Below are 15479 nucleotides of genomic sequence, written 5' to 3'. Positions count from 1 at the left end.
ACTATAAAGTTTCCTCCATGATTAAACCCAAAGCTTGCAACCCCATTTTCAAAACCTTCACCAAGTGTTGTGCCTTATGAAACCTTCATTAGAAAGCCCCTTAAGCTCATGAATTGATAAGTAGGAGATAATTTCCACAACAAATCAAATTGTGATATTGCTATCAGGATTTAATTGTGTGATTTTGAGTCAAACTCATTGACCCATCTTTCAAGAGTAGTGATTAAACATGAATCCATCTCTGATGAGAATAACTGGAACACTTAAATTACACAGTTAAATCCTGATAGAAATATCACAATAAATAAATTAAATTCAGGCTGAGATGAAGAGATCCAACAACATTATTTCAAAGTTAGTAGAATCAAGCATTGATCATTTCAATAATCTACTGAATGCTCAAGAAACATTGGAGGAGCTTCAAGTGGCTAACAAAAATATGAGATCTAAATTGATCTCTATTTAAGAAATGATGATACCTCATTTGGAGGTCATGCAGAGAGAATTAAAAACAACCTAGGATCTTATCATAGAAGATCATAATCTTTCAGTGGTTGATAATATAATTGATTTGGCTGCAAAACTTCGATTACAAAATCATATTTTGGAAGCAACAAGAACTACATGGGATCATGCACTATCCATGATTACTAGAGTTTATAAGGAATTCAGTGAAAAATATGGATTACTTCCACCTATTCCACCCCAACAGTGGTGACATATAGTGTTAAAAAACAAGGGGGAAAGAGTTTCTAAGGAGGAATTATATGTGATGTCAAAGGGAGAAATACAGATGTGAATAAAGGTGAGATGAATTTGTTATTAATTTTTGCATTGTTTATTCATTGGAATAAGTCATAAGACTTAGGGAGAGAGCTCATTTATCAGATTGTATTGCAACGATGTAAATATGACAAAGTGTTTTTTCTCTTAATGTCAAAGGGGGAGATTGTTGGTATATCTAACCATTATTGTCTATTAGTGTCAACCACTTAGTCATTTACAAGCTAGAGTCAGACGGTCATCACTACGATCGAGCTACTCTACATAGGCTGAGTCATGCACATAAGCAAGTATGTACCAAGCATCGAGTATTTTGATATGAACCAAGCTCATTAGTGACCAAGGAAATTCCAAATATACAAGTACCAAATTACATAGTGTGTGTTGAGAATAATACATGTCGAGAATCAAAAGACTAATACATGCCGAACAACAAAAATGTCGAGAATCATAAAATAGCAAAGACTGAGCAATGCAGAGTTTACATAAAAGTTTGAAATGGAACATAATTTAAGGTAACACATTTTACAAGTTGACATGGAAGGAACATTTATGATTGTAGAGGTTGTTATAGAACATTTAAATGACGTGGATCATAGATCCCTATGTTGTGCAATCAATGATTTAGATGGAGAGGCTATTATGGAAGGACCTAGAAAACTCTTTAGAAAAGAGATGATCTTAACCTAGATCATAGAGTGAGAGAGGCATGCAGAGTAAGAGCAAGAGTAGAGAAGTGTATGCATGTTAACAAGGAGTAAAGTGAAGTATTGAGATTATATTAGAAGCCAATGAAGGGTTCTGTTATCATCCAACAGAGCAAGTGACGCATTCATGGTAGTGAAGTGAAAGGGAAAGACAATTTTACTAGATCAAAGGAGAGGATCAGTTAGAAAGGAGAAGAATCAAAATCAACTTGCAGAGAAAATTGAGAGTTGAGTAGTGAATCAATTTTAATTGACTTGAATCAAGTTAAATCTCTTAACAGAGTGGTCTTAACAGATCTTTGTAAATCTCCTAACAGAGTCCTTAATTTTTTGTAAGTCTTAAATCCTCTAACAAGGTGAGACTTAGCAGTCTCTTAAGCCTTTAATAGGGTAGACTCCTTACAGGGTAGATCATATCTTATGATTAAACATTATAACCTTAACTGGTTAACTTTATCATTCCAGTAGTGAAGATTTGTGGGTGTCATCCCCACCCCAATTTTACCTTCGCTTTGGAGGGTTTTTGGGTAAAAGATATTGTATTATGTGTTTCATTTTCATGCATGTGATTGATTAGACTTATATGGTATAACAAATTTACATTACAAGTTTTGCATGCACAAGTTTACTAATAGATGCAAGTGAATTTATGAAAAGTTTAAGTGTTTAAGATGTTGATTCACCCCCCCCTCCCCCACAATATGTTGTTTATCCTATTTATACCTCCACCAGTAAAAAAATATTTCATTTGAAAATAATGTTTTCCTTATTATCATATAATCATACTAACCTTGGAGTTGGTAGATCCTTCTTGTTCCCTCTCTTTTGTCATGTCTTGATCTCCCTTGACTTGTCATTTCTTGGGGGCATTTCACAATGCAAACATCTCTAGTAGATTCATGTATAATTCATTAAAGCCATAACACATATTCAATTATTGATATTGATTATGATTATGATTTATAAATTATGTTCTCAAAATAATTATCTACCACTCCTAGTAATGAACGCAATGACCTATCTTCACGATAGGGTCCTTGTTTGGAACTAGCTATCATTCCATTTGTCATGTTTGATGTTCCTCCTCTTGAAAGTTGTCCACCTTTACTTAGGATGATGAAAAATAATAGATTCATATTAAAAAATTTCTATGTGATGTCAACCCAAAAAACTCTTCTCTGTAGCTCTTATATGTCTTTCTTCCATTGTGTTGTAGTTATACTTCTTTTAGGGCAAGGTTATATTCATTTGGATGCAATATTTTCCATATTATCATATGATCATACTGACCCTATATTTGGTAGATTCCTCTTGTGCTCTATCATTTGTCACATGCTCATTTACCTTGAATTTTCCTTTCTTGGGGGCATTTTGGAGTGAAAATTTCTCCAATAGATGCATGTGTGCTTCAGTAAAGCCAACATTCCCATTAAGGCACTTGCAATAGCTTTGATGTGGGGAAAAACACTTTTCTCACATTTGATATTTTTTATCCTACTTTACACTTCGATCTCCTATGGATGCAAAATCCTTAAAGATTAGTCCCCCACATTTCATCTTTTGGTTCCTTATGGACACACAATCCATAAGGACGAATTTGTCTTTGTTGGATTACTTTTTGGATACATAGTCCTTAGGGAAAAATCCATGATGGATTGATTAGCACAACACATAAATCCAACTAGACTTTCAATGCCATATTTTGTGTCATTTTTTCTTTATGTGATTCATATTAAAACAAAAAATCTTACTAAGACTAAGTAATCATACCCCCTCCCCCCCCCCCCCCCCCCCCCCCCCCGCTCTCTCTCTCTCTCTCTGTGATGTCTCTCTTATCTTAGTTTTTGATTTAATGAGGACTTAAGTCACTTGGGAGCTTTATCTCCTTAAATTTGAAGATCATCTTATGTATTTGATCTACTTTGATGTGAGCATAAATTTGTCTCATACCCATTAATTTGGAAGCTCAAGGACTTACGAGACCCCATTTAGGGATCTCCTAGAGTATGGATGCATTTATTTTTTATTTTTCTGCATTTCCTTTCGATTTATCTCAGAACCACATAGACACCCAAGATCTCTAAGGTTTCCTTTTTAATTGAGCCCTCTTAGATATAGGTTCCACAAGTGTGACCTATACCTAGGTATGAGTTGAGGCCAACATATACTAGAGAATATGATTTTGTAGGATTTCAAGTCCCATTTTGGATTTATTTCATACGTTACCACCTAGTGCAGTCAACCCTCTTAGTTTTGGAGACTAAAATAACTATAAAAGGAGGCCTTACATCCGCAACATCTCAAGTTAGCATTTCATAAATTGCAATCAACCTACAATTCTACAAGCTATCTCAAGAGAAAGAAATCAAGTGTAAGGTGCATTCAAGGAGTTCAGCCATGCAAGCACTCATTGAAGACATTTCATCCATCCATCAAGCATACATTTCCTTCTATATATCTAGTGTCTTTCTTCATAGGAGATGAAGGAGTTGATCATAAAGGGAGATGATCTACATCCATCTTCATTATTCTTCCTCTTCATTGAAACATATCAATCATTCATGCATCCACAATCTATGATTTGGCAATTTTAGATCTATTGTAATTATGAAGACATCCGACATTCTATATACACATACAAGTATTCATACATATTAAGGGATATAGAGGACCCAGATCCATCCACAAATATTTGACAAGCAAGGTGAATACTAAAATCTATCTTGTTTCACATGCTTTACTTTCTTCATTTTAGGGTTAATTATAAAATGTGGACTTGAGAAAGGAAAACCCTTCCCCTCCAATGATTTCCCCTTTTCTTGTGTATAGGTGTAGATTCACAAACTTTTGTATTCAAATTTTATAGATCAAAAGTTGTAGTTTTTGTCACATATAAGAGATTTCTAGTTTTTAACCTCTAAAGTATATGTTGAGGTCAACCTATACCTAGGAAGTTGACATGTTCTTGGAACCTTAAGATTTTCATAGTTTTTAGCTTCAACCTATTAGGTTCCAGATCTACCTCTATTTCAAATTTTGACATAGTCTTACAGTCTTTTTTTTTCAAATCTAAACATACATCCTCTACTAGCCTTCAAGATGATCAAATTTCCCTTTTTTCATTTCATACCACTTACTCTAGTATGCTAGATTGAATTTCTCACTATCTATCATTATATGCGTGTTTAATTTACTTATGTATCATTATTACATTTACATCATCACACTCCAAATGGAAAAAGGTACCTTAGAATTAACATCCCTTCAAGGACTCAGATTTTGCACTAGCACCCTTACATATATTTGGGTTGTGTTGATTCGGTTTAACTCCTCCGAGGGGGTAACATTTGAGGGTCTCTCTCTTTTCCCAATGTCAATATAATGTGGTAGTATACCATTGATGTAATAACCTCAACAGGTTATAACTTCTTCAAACACCAAAATATTCTCTAGTTCAGTTGTTTGACATTTTGTCAAATACTTTGCAAGTAAGCTCTGATACCAATGTAATATCCTCTTTCAAGGAACTAATATGTAAGTACAATTCTTTTGGTATTTTGAATGCCAATACATGGAAACTAGTTATGAAATGCATACCTACAACCAACTGACATTTTGACAAACAATTGACATACAATAATGACTATAGTAATGCCAAAAATTGATTCTGAATTATCACAACAAAATCATATGCTTATGAAGTACAATGATACCTACTAATAGTTACAAGAGGAACCTGATAATAGTGATGCCCAAGAATGGAAATAAATCAAACATAGATACTGCAACGTGACATCATGCATGCGTACTGTAGCAACCAAAATCTATTCTCCAATTTAAGCACAAATAGAACTCTTGAATTGAAGCTCTCTTGAATACCAAATTCAATGGATATTTCACCACCTCAAATGGTTGCAACACTAAAGAGTTGACATTCTCCAAGGGCTGACTGAAATCTGAAACCTTAGTTTCTTCTCCCAACTTAATATCAAATGCAATTCACAATAATCAAATGATAAACAATGAAGCTCTCACCTCTATTTATACTTTTCCTTCACCCTTCTAGAAGGAAATAAAATATTTAATAATTGCATTCTCTAGAAGTTTCCCCCTTCCAATAATTAATGCACTCGCTAGAAGCTTCTCTCTTGCAATACAATAATTAATTGTGCTTCTAGAAAATTAAATTACTAGAAGTCCCTATGATGAAGTCCCTGCCTTGGGCTCTAAGCAGTCCTATGATAAGTCCATAGATAAATACTCCTACTTCCTATCAAGAATCAGAAGTGGCTAAAGTAAACCACCTAGATAGGAGTGTTCCTGCTTATTCTGCTGGCAAGTAGGACACTCCCTAATATACTAAAGTACTTTTTCTTTTAGCCCTTTCCATGTGAAGCACTCTCTAATATGCTAGTATGTCTTGTAAAAACTAGGATGTCCTGCCATAGGTGAATCATGAAAAGATTTTAGAACCATGCTCCTCGCTATTGAGCCTAGAACCAAAAATATTTGCCCTTTGTAAATGATAAGCTCATTCATAAGGGTGTATCTGCTATCTTGAATAGTTCCATCTATGAATCTGGTCGTCCACACATCCTTTTCATATTCTGCAAGGATCAAATGTCTCCAATCCTCCAATATATCTGTTAATAAGCTCAAATGGGGCCTACGTGATAAAGCATCAACAACTACATTCCGTGTCCCCTTAAAATATGTAATATCAAAGTCATAGGATTGTAACTTGCTCACCCACTTCTGCTACCTATCATTGAAATCTCGCTGCCCCAAAAAGTATTTTAGGCTATTATGGTCATTTTTGATACAAAATTTGCTACCTACCAAATATTGCCTGAATTTAGCCAAAGCATGCATAATGGCTAACATCTCCTTATCATATATGTTGAAGCTCCACTCTGGCCCTCTTAATTTCCTACTCTCATAAGCAATAGGGTGCTTCTCCTACATAAGCATTGCTCTAATGCCCTCTCTAGAAGCATCACAGTGTAGCTCAGAAGGTTTGCTGAAATTTGGTCACGCTAACATTGGACAGGAAGTCATCAACTCCTTAAATTTCTCAAAACACTCACGTGCCTCAGGAGTCCACAAGAAAGCTCCCTTTCTCATCAAATCTGTCAAGGGTGCTGCATGCCTAGAATATCTATCCACAAACCTCTTCTAGAAACCATATAATCCAAGAAAGACCCTTAATTGTGTAAGGTTCACTAGTGAAGGCCACTCCACAATGGCACAGATCTTTTCAGGATCCATGCGTACACCTTTTGCACTAATGATGTGACCCAAATACAACAACTCTATCATATCCAAATCACATTTCTACTCCTTTGCATACAAGGACTCTCTGCCCAATATATCCAACACCGTATCAAGGTGAACCAAGTGCTCCTCCCAAGATCTATTGTACACCATGATATCATCAAAGAAGACAAGTACAAGTTTCCTCAACTGAGGATGGAAAACCCTATTCATTATTACCTAAAAAGTAGCAGGCACGTTAGTTAGCCCAAATGAAATAACTACAAACTCAAAATCACCACAATGACATCTAAAGGTTGTCTTCTCGATGTTCTACTCTCTAACTTTGATCTGGTGATAACCTAATCTCAAATCTATTCTTGAGAAGAAGCAAGCTCCATGAAGCTCATTGATCTTGGGAATGGGGTACCTATTTTTAATTGTCCTCCTATTAAGCACCCTGTAATCATTGCACATCCTTAATGTCCCATCTTTCTTCTTCACCAACACCACTGAAGAAGTGAAAGGGGACTTACTTAGTCTAATATGGCCCATAGCAATTCCTTTATGGTTTTTTCAATTTCATCCTTCAACCTCTTCGGATGCCTGTAAGGTGTAATCATGATGGGATTAGCCCCCTCCTCTAACTCAATGATGTGCTCAATACCCCTGTCTGGTGGTCTACCTGGTGGAATGTCACTAAACATGTTAGAGTGTTTAACTCTAAGCTTCTGAATATCAGGAGGATATTTAGTCTTCTATTGCCCCTCCTGTGATGGCATTAACATGCACTATGTTGCCCACTCTACTTGGTTATGTCGAGTCAATCTATCATCCTTTGGAAAGAGATCATTCTGAAATCACTGTTCCTGATTGCCTTAAGAATATGTGTCTTTCCATTTACTTTAAACCTTATCTCCATCTCCTTGAGATTAAGAGTGAACTCACTGATATCGTGCAACCAACTCATCCCAAGGACTATATCTATACCTCCCATAGGCACAACATAAAAATATACCTTAAAGGCATCATTATTAACTCCAAATGGGAGTCTAGTGATCTTACAATCATAATTGAGGACATAGCCCTTAGCTACCCATGCTCTAATTCCCCCAAACTTCTCTATTTTTATGCCATACCTTTCCACCAACCTAGCATCAATGAAATTATGAGTAGCACCGATATCAACCAAAGTTATAACTAGTTGTCCAACAAGTACTCCTCTCATTGAAAATGATCCTTCTTGCTTAATACTGGTGAGGTAAGCTTCCCTAAGTTTCCCATCTCCTTCCCCATCCTTGAACTCCATTTTAGATAAGTTTTCAACCTTGTCTTCCTTTTTTTCACCATCTATTTCCTCTATATCAGATTGCTGGTTTGAATCATTTGATTCTGATTCCTCATAGTATGCCCACATAAATCTGTTAGCTTTGCCCTTTGGTCTAAGAGAATAGTCATGGTTTGCATCATAGGGTCCCTTACAATAGAAACATAATTTTTTCTTTCTAAAATCATTTAATGTTTACTTGTCAAAAGTTGCTAGAGTTTTATCTTTAGAATCATTTTTAAAATCAGCCCTCTCTAGTTTTTTATAAAATGGTTTATTATCCTTACTAGAAGATGCTCCTTTGGACTGAAATTTGTTTGTTGGGACTACATATTCCATACTTCTTGCCTTTTTCATAGCTTCCTGAACTAGTTTTTCTCTAACAAAGGTAGGATGTGTGGGCTTGTCTACTATTCTGGAAAGAGTTCTATGAGCTCTAGGTGATCCCACTACACTCTTTTTATCCCATTGTTCATGATTCTATCTATCTTGTGGGTTCATGTGCTCAACCATGGTGGTGAGTGCTTGCAAAGCCTATGCCATCCACTCTTTTCCTATAACCATTGCTCTATAAAATTCCTTTGTTTCCTAATCCTCATTCCTATTGTCTCTTGGTGGGCTACTCTCTTGCCTGTCACCCATGGTGTCTGGCTACCTATAAAAATCTTGTTCCTTTTCAAATAAAGCTTTCCTACGAGTGGAAAATCTATGAGAGCCAACCCTAGGTGGCTACATGTGATTGCTAAACCCTCAAGATGGCAGGATTTAGCTCTGATACCAATGTAATAACCCTAACAAGTTATAACTTCTTCAAACACAAGAATCTTCTCTAGTTCAGTTGTTCGACATTTTGTCAAACACTTTGCAAGCAAGCTTTGATACCAATGTAATATCCAGTTTCAAGAAACTAATATGCAAGTGCAATTCTTTTGGTATTTTCAAATCAAATACATGGAAACTAGGTATAAAATGTATACCTACAGCCAACTGACATTTTGACAAACAATTGACATACAATAATGCCAAAATTTGATTCTAAATTGTCATAGCAAAATCATATTCTTATGAAGTACAATGATAACTACTAATAGTTACAAGAGAAACTTGATAATAGTGATGCCCAAGAATAGAAATGAATCAAACATAGATACTGCAGTGCGATATCATGCATGTGTACTATAGCAGCCAAGAACTCTTGAATTGGAGCTCTCTTGAATACCAAATTCAATGGATATTTCATCACCTCAAATGGTTGCAATACTGAAGAGTTGATGTTCTCCAATGGCTGACTGAAATCATAAACCTTAGTTTCTTGTCCCAACTTAATATCAAATGCAATTCACAATAATCGAATGATAAATACTGAAGCTCTCACCTCTATTTATACTTTTCCTTCACCCTTCTAGAAGGAAATAAAATATTTAATAATTGGATTCTCTAGAAGTTTCCCCCTTCCAATAATTAATGCACTCGCTAGAAGCTTCTCTCTTGCAATTCAATAATTAATTGTGCTTCTAGAAAATTAAATTACTAGAAGTTTTCCCCCTTCCAATAATTAATGCACTCGCTAGAAGCTTCTCCCTTGCAATATAATAATTAATTGTGCTTCTGCCAAATTAAATTACTAGAAGTTTCCCCCTTCCAATAATTAATGCACTTTCAATTAATTAAATATAAAGTCACCTTTTTATTTTAATTTATTTAATGACTTTATAAGAAATTAATTCAATCAATTTTTCCTTATTTCTCCACTTAGCCTTTGGAGAATGTCAAGGCAAAGAACTCTACTGAGATGCTAAAAAGATTGGGGCATTACAATTGATCACCATTTTATATGTTAAAAAGGGTAGGGTGTAATGATAGTTTGCATGAAGATCCAATATGCATGTCTTCACGATCTCATTCCATAACAAGATAGAAATCATCAAAGTAGCACACAAGTCTAAAGAAGTTGACAAAGAAATTATAATTATAATTATAATTATAAATAAATAAATAAATAAATATATATATATATATATATATATATATATATATATATATATATATATATATATCCTTAACCAAATTTCCTATGCTACTATACAAGAGTGGCTTATAGAGGAAATTAGAGACATGGTGACATTATTTACCATAGTTGTTTTACTATCCCAAACTTCAATATTGGATGATTAGATGTAGTTGTGGAATAAAAATACTCAATTAAGTCAGTAGATGTTGAATTCACCTAATTTTTCCAATAACAATTCACAAATTTTGAAATACAAAGGAATTATGTCTTGTCTCTTAGTATATCTACTGGCTATTGAATGTTTAATGATTAGAAAGAGTGGAAATGATAAAGAGGGAATGTGGATATTGGTTATTCTTACCATGTTTCACAAGAAGTGATTCCACCAAAATGCAACACACCAACATACAACCTAGGACAATACCAAGTTATACTACATGCCTAATTAGGCGTACCTGCTACTAGCCCTCCTACAATGCAATTTTACAAAAATTGTAGACAAATGTCATAATACAAATCCAATTGAATTTTAGAATATCTTTTTATCCCTTTGATAATATATGTGATCTATAGGTATCATTTCTTTGGACCAAATATCTCAATAATTGACTAGAAATCTAAAATTGGATCTTAAGGGGAGTAGAAAATCATGTATTTTGGCCATAACTTTTATTGTAGAATTGATGTAGAGGATCCAAGAACACTCTTTGATACTCTTTGAATACATATATTAATCAACATTATCAGTTGGGGCTAACAATCTCCCCCTTTGGCATTGATGGCAACACATAAACATAAGATTTTATGTTATAAAATATTAAATCATAACATAATTGAACCTATGCATTGACAACAACGCAACTCTTTTTCTCTCTGACTTTATTTAGGTTCTCTGCAAGAGGTCCAACATTTCTAGCTCAGTGTCCACTGAGACAAATTCTCCCCCTTTGGGCACACTTCACTTTTTGTTCAACATCATCTCTTTATGTCAACTTCTCTCCCTTCATACATATTCTCTCCCTTTAGTCTATCACTCCCCGTTGGACAACAATGCCAAAGGTAACTATAACTTCCAATGTGAAACTCATAAAAATTTCTAGGTTCCTTGTACCTTGCATGTACTTATTACATCAGTTTCATTACAATCACTTCCACAACTTCAAGAAACAGTCTCCAAAGAGTGAACTCTTTCATCAATTCTAGAAAGAGATATATGTTCATCCATGAATCGATAAAATATGCATCTTTTCTTAATGAATCTTTGATAGGGGAAGGACCCCTAACTTACCTCTTAGATCCTCAAAAGATTCCTTATTCAATGGCTTTGTGAATATGTCTATAATTTGCTCCTTAGACTTCACATACTATATCCTTACTTGTTTCTATTGTACTTGCTCCCTCAAATAATGATACTTGATAGATACATGCTTGGTTTTTTCATGCATCATAGGATTCTTGAATATGTTTATTGCACTTGTGTTATCACAATAGATAGTGACATGATCGGTAACTCCTTCTTGCATTCCTTCCAACAATTTTTTGATCCAAACATATTTGAATAGTTAATTATGACAACAACATACTCAAATTTAGTTGTATATTGTGATATGCAACTTTGTTTCTTCCTCATCCATGTTACTAATCTTTCTCCTAAAAATAAAGTTCTACCACTAGTATTTTTCTCGACATCAACATTTCTAGCTCAATCAACATTAGTGTAAACTCTAAGTTCAAAATCACCTTCTTGTTTGTACCACAATCCACACTCTTTTGTTCCTTTTAGGTATCTAAATATCCTTTTAACTACAATCATGCATGTTTCCTTTGGATTAGAGGAAAACCTTACAACTATACCAATTGCATGTGCAATATTAGGTCTATTATGTGTTGTGGTTCCACAATACATGCCCCATTTTTAATTCAAAAATGGGGACCCCCCTTTTTTGACTCACAGGGACTCATTCCTCAAAATAGGGTATCTTCCAAGGTGCCTCATGGAGTGAAATTTTTGTACTTCAGGTTTAGGAGTTTGGTTACTTAGTGTCATTTTAACCCATTACACCAGTATACTAATGTTTATCTTTTGTATGGGTCATCATGGCATCCTCATCATCCGTAGCAAAAAAAATTACCATGGTATTGCATGTGCATATTCAAAATAGGTGCACTGGGATTTCAGATAGAAGAAGAAGAAGAAGGAGTTCAAGTCCATGATAGTGTTGAATTATAAAGAGGGCATAAATCATCAAAAAGATTAGAAATAAGCATTAGGATTAACCATAAATAGAAATAAAAATTCCATGAAAATATAACCAATATTAAAAAATAATAATGCACCCAGAAGAGAATGCAAGATGCAAGGATCTAACATGGTTCACTCAATCCCTGGGCTACATTCACCAACAACAAGTCCAATATTTATTATCCAGTGATTACACCCTGATTAAAATTTCTAATCCCTTACATCTCAATACTTCCACAAGAAGCTACTATCCCACTACACCTTATGAAATCTCTAACCCCAAAATATTTTATACAAGCTATTGTCGTTTACAAAATTAGGGCTAGAATTAGTCATCTAATAAAAAAAATTAGCTGAGGCATTTTACAATAGTAAATTCATTTTTGGCTTTTGGGGCATTGCCCCAGAAACCCCCCACGAGGGTGTTGTCTCTTGACCCCACTCTATACTATGACAGGGAGTGTACTTGGGGCTCTTCCCCAAGACCCTACAAAGGGTACTGTCCCTTGATCTTGTCTTGGGGGTGCTGCCCCCAACCCCCATAGTAATAGTTTGAGGGGAAACCATGCTTAATAAAGTGAGAGAAATTAACCTATGAGTTTTATTAGGTACCACATAACAATAATAAGTACACAAGAGTGGTCCTAAACCTCATTTGAGGAAAACCAAGAAATTGTTATCAAATCTAGGAACTTTGATTGTTTGGTGAATTGAACACCGTGTGCAACTCCTTGAAGGTGGGCTAGGTCTAAAGGTGCTCTAGTGTACATATACAATACATCTAGGGGTCCCTGAGGTCCCCAAGATTACCATGATTTCCTCATATTTTGCAACAACTAAGATCACACTCAAACCCATGACTTTTAAGTTCCAAGGAGTGCCTAAGAAGTCACACTTCATGGATTTGCACTTGAAAGTGAGAGATATCGAATGCTACTAGATGTTATATAAGAGAAAAACTGGATAAGATCGATGATTGGATTGAGAATATACATGCCATTAATAAGGTCGTGTTATCTATGTATGAAGATATGAAAAATTGGATAAGATCGATGATTGGATTGAGAATATACATGCCATTAATAAGGTCGTGCTATCTATGTATGATGATATCCAAGATATATAGAGAACACATGCCCAACTATTAGAAGTGGATAAATATTATAGTACAACCAACTTAGAGATTTTTATGATGACTCTAGAACACAAATATGCTCAATGAAACAATTGTACAACAATTCAGGCATCCTTTGAAGTGGTAGCATCTAAGGATGACGTTAGACTTATTTTCAAAATCGAGGAGACACTAAGGGAGTTAGACTCTAAGATGGATGATTTTGAAGAAATAAGACAAGAAGTTCATGATTTTTATAGGGAAGTGAGGGCAAAGTATGAAGCTTTAGACTTGTTATATCCTCAATAAATCACCTCTACCATCCAAAATTTCAAAGGGGAACATCCAAACATGATTTTGGTTGAAGGTCAACGAGACCAAGATGCTGGAAACTAAAAATTGTGGACTTCAAAATTTTTTGTCACTTTTGGAAAATTATGGACTTAGAATTTTTTTGTCGCTTTTGGAAAATTGTGGAGTTCAAAAAAATTATATCACTTTTGGAAAATTGTGGACATCAAAAACTTTTGTCACTTTTGGAAAATTGCAGACTTAGAAATTTTTTGTCACTTTTAGAAATTTGTGCACTTAGAAAAATTCTATCAAATTTGGTCTTGTCACCCAGAGGTGCACTTTTCACAAAGGTGTGCTTTTTATAAGGTGCACCAAAAATAGAGGTGCACTTTTCATAAGGTGTGTTGATAATTTTGAAGCAAGAGCAGTGTGCCAACAGTTAACTGCCAATTCCAATTTTTGAGCCTTCCATGCATCAAAAGCATGTTTTGGCAGCATTTTAATGACTAGAGAAGCCAAGCTTGAATTTTTTGAAGCTCCAGTGAGTCCCAAATCATCTCATGGCTTCTCTCTTCTTATCTTCTTCTCCTTTTATCTTTTTAAGTCATGTAAAGGCTCATCCACTATTTAATTGATATAAACAAGGGTGAAGACCTACTTAGCACCATTTAAAGAGTCAGTTTGAATATAATTAGCTTTATTTTATTAGTTTTTAGCATAATGTTTGCATTAGAAGAGATCTCACTCCTAACACAATATAAGGAGAGGGTTTCTTGTAAATACATGGATGTGATATGTACTCCACACCAATATTTTGATGCAATAATAAATTCTATTGGTGCTCTCATTCTGAGTGTAGTAAATCTTGCCAAAGTGTGTTATTTTTTTATGAATATACATTCATGAATAGTAATGGAACTAATGATTTTATTATTTTATGATATTGTGTGATCTTTTAGTTTTGGTGTTTGCCTTATGTTTACAAATTTTGTTGTTGTGACAAATTGGAGAAAGGATCACTATTGTTCATGCATAGCATTTTGTCTTGTGTGTATGCACTTTCCCTGGTTGCACAATTTGATGAATCGTGAAAAATATTTTAGTTTTCATTAAATTTCCCATCAATGATTACATCAAAGCACTACTTCGAATTTCATTAGTTTCCTACCAAGTCCTCTTGATAATTTAATTCGCAGACATGTTGTTTCTTTGGCTTATGTCTGTTAGGAATTTCTCTTTCAATTTTTAAAATAAAAATCTCTCATTACTCTATCTTCATTATTTAATTATTCAAAAATGTGGTTAGAATAGGACTTCATATAGATGCGTTGATTAGAGAGTGCAATCATCATAAAATGGAAAAATAAAAAATACGTTGGTTTTGTGGTTACATTTCCTCAAAGTTATGCAAAATTGACAGATACTAGCAAAGGCCTCCTTGTGAACATTCACATTTATCTTTTATTGAGCTATCCAAAAAGTTAAAAAATAGCCATCTAGAACCTTGCAGTTAGCCATTGATCAACTTTTCAAGAGAGAGATTTGTGAGAATTTTTGTCATTAGCAATGTGCCAAATGACCGCTCAACACTATGCACAACATATTGTAACTTCCAAATCATTGATTTGTATTGTATTGTATCTAATTCTCTTCAACAATAGTATACTCCTTAGATAATTTCCATCTAGTCACCATTGTTCTACCAACTAGCCTTGACTCATCCATACCAAATGTTTTCAAGATCTCCT

Source organism: Cupressus sempervirens, chromosome 9 (genome assembly GCF_028749045.1).
Source record: "Cupressus sempervirens isolate cs-2001-9-10 chromosome 9, ASM2874904v1, whole genome shotgun sequence".
NCBI lineage: Eukaryota > Viridiplantae > Streptophyta > Pinopsida > Cupressales > Cupressaceae > Cupressus > Cupressus sempervirens.
This window is presented reverse-complemented; position numbering follows the sequence as displayed.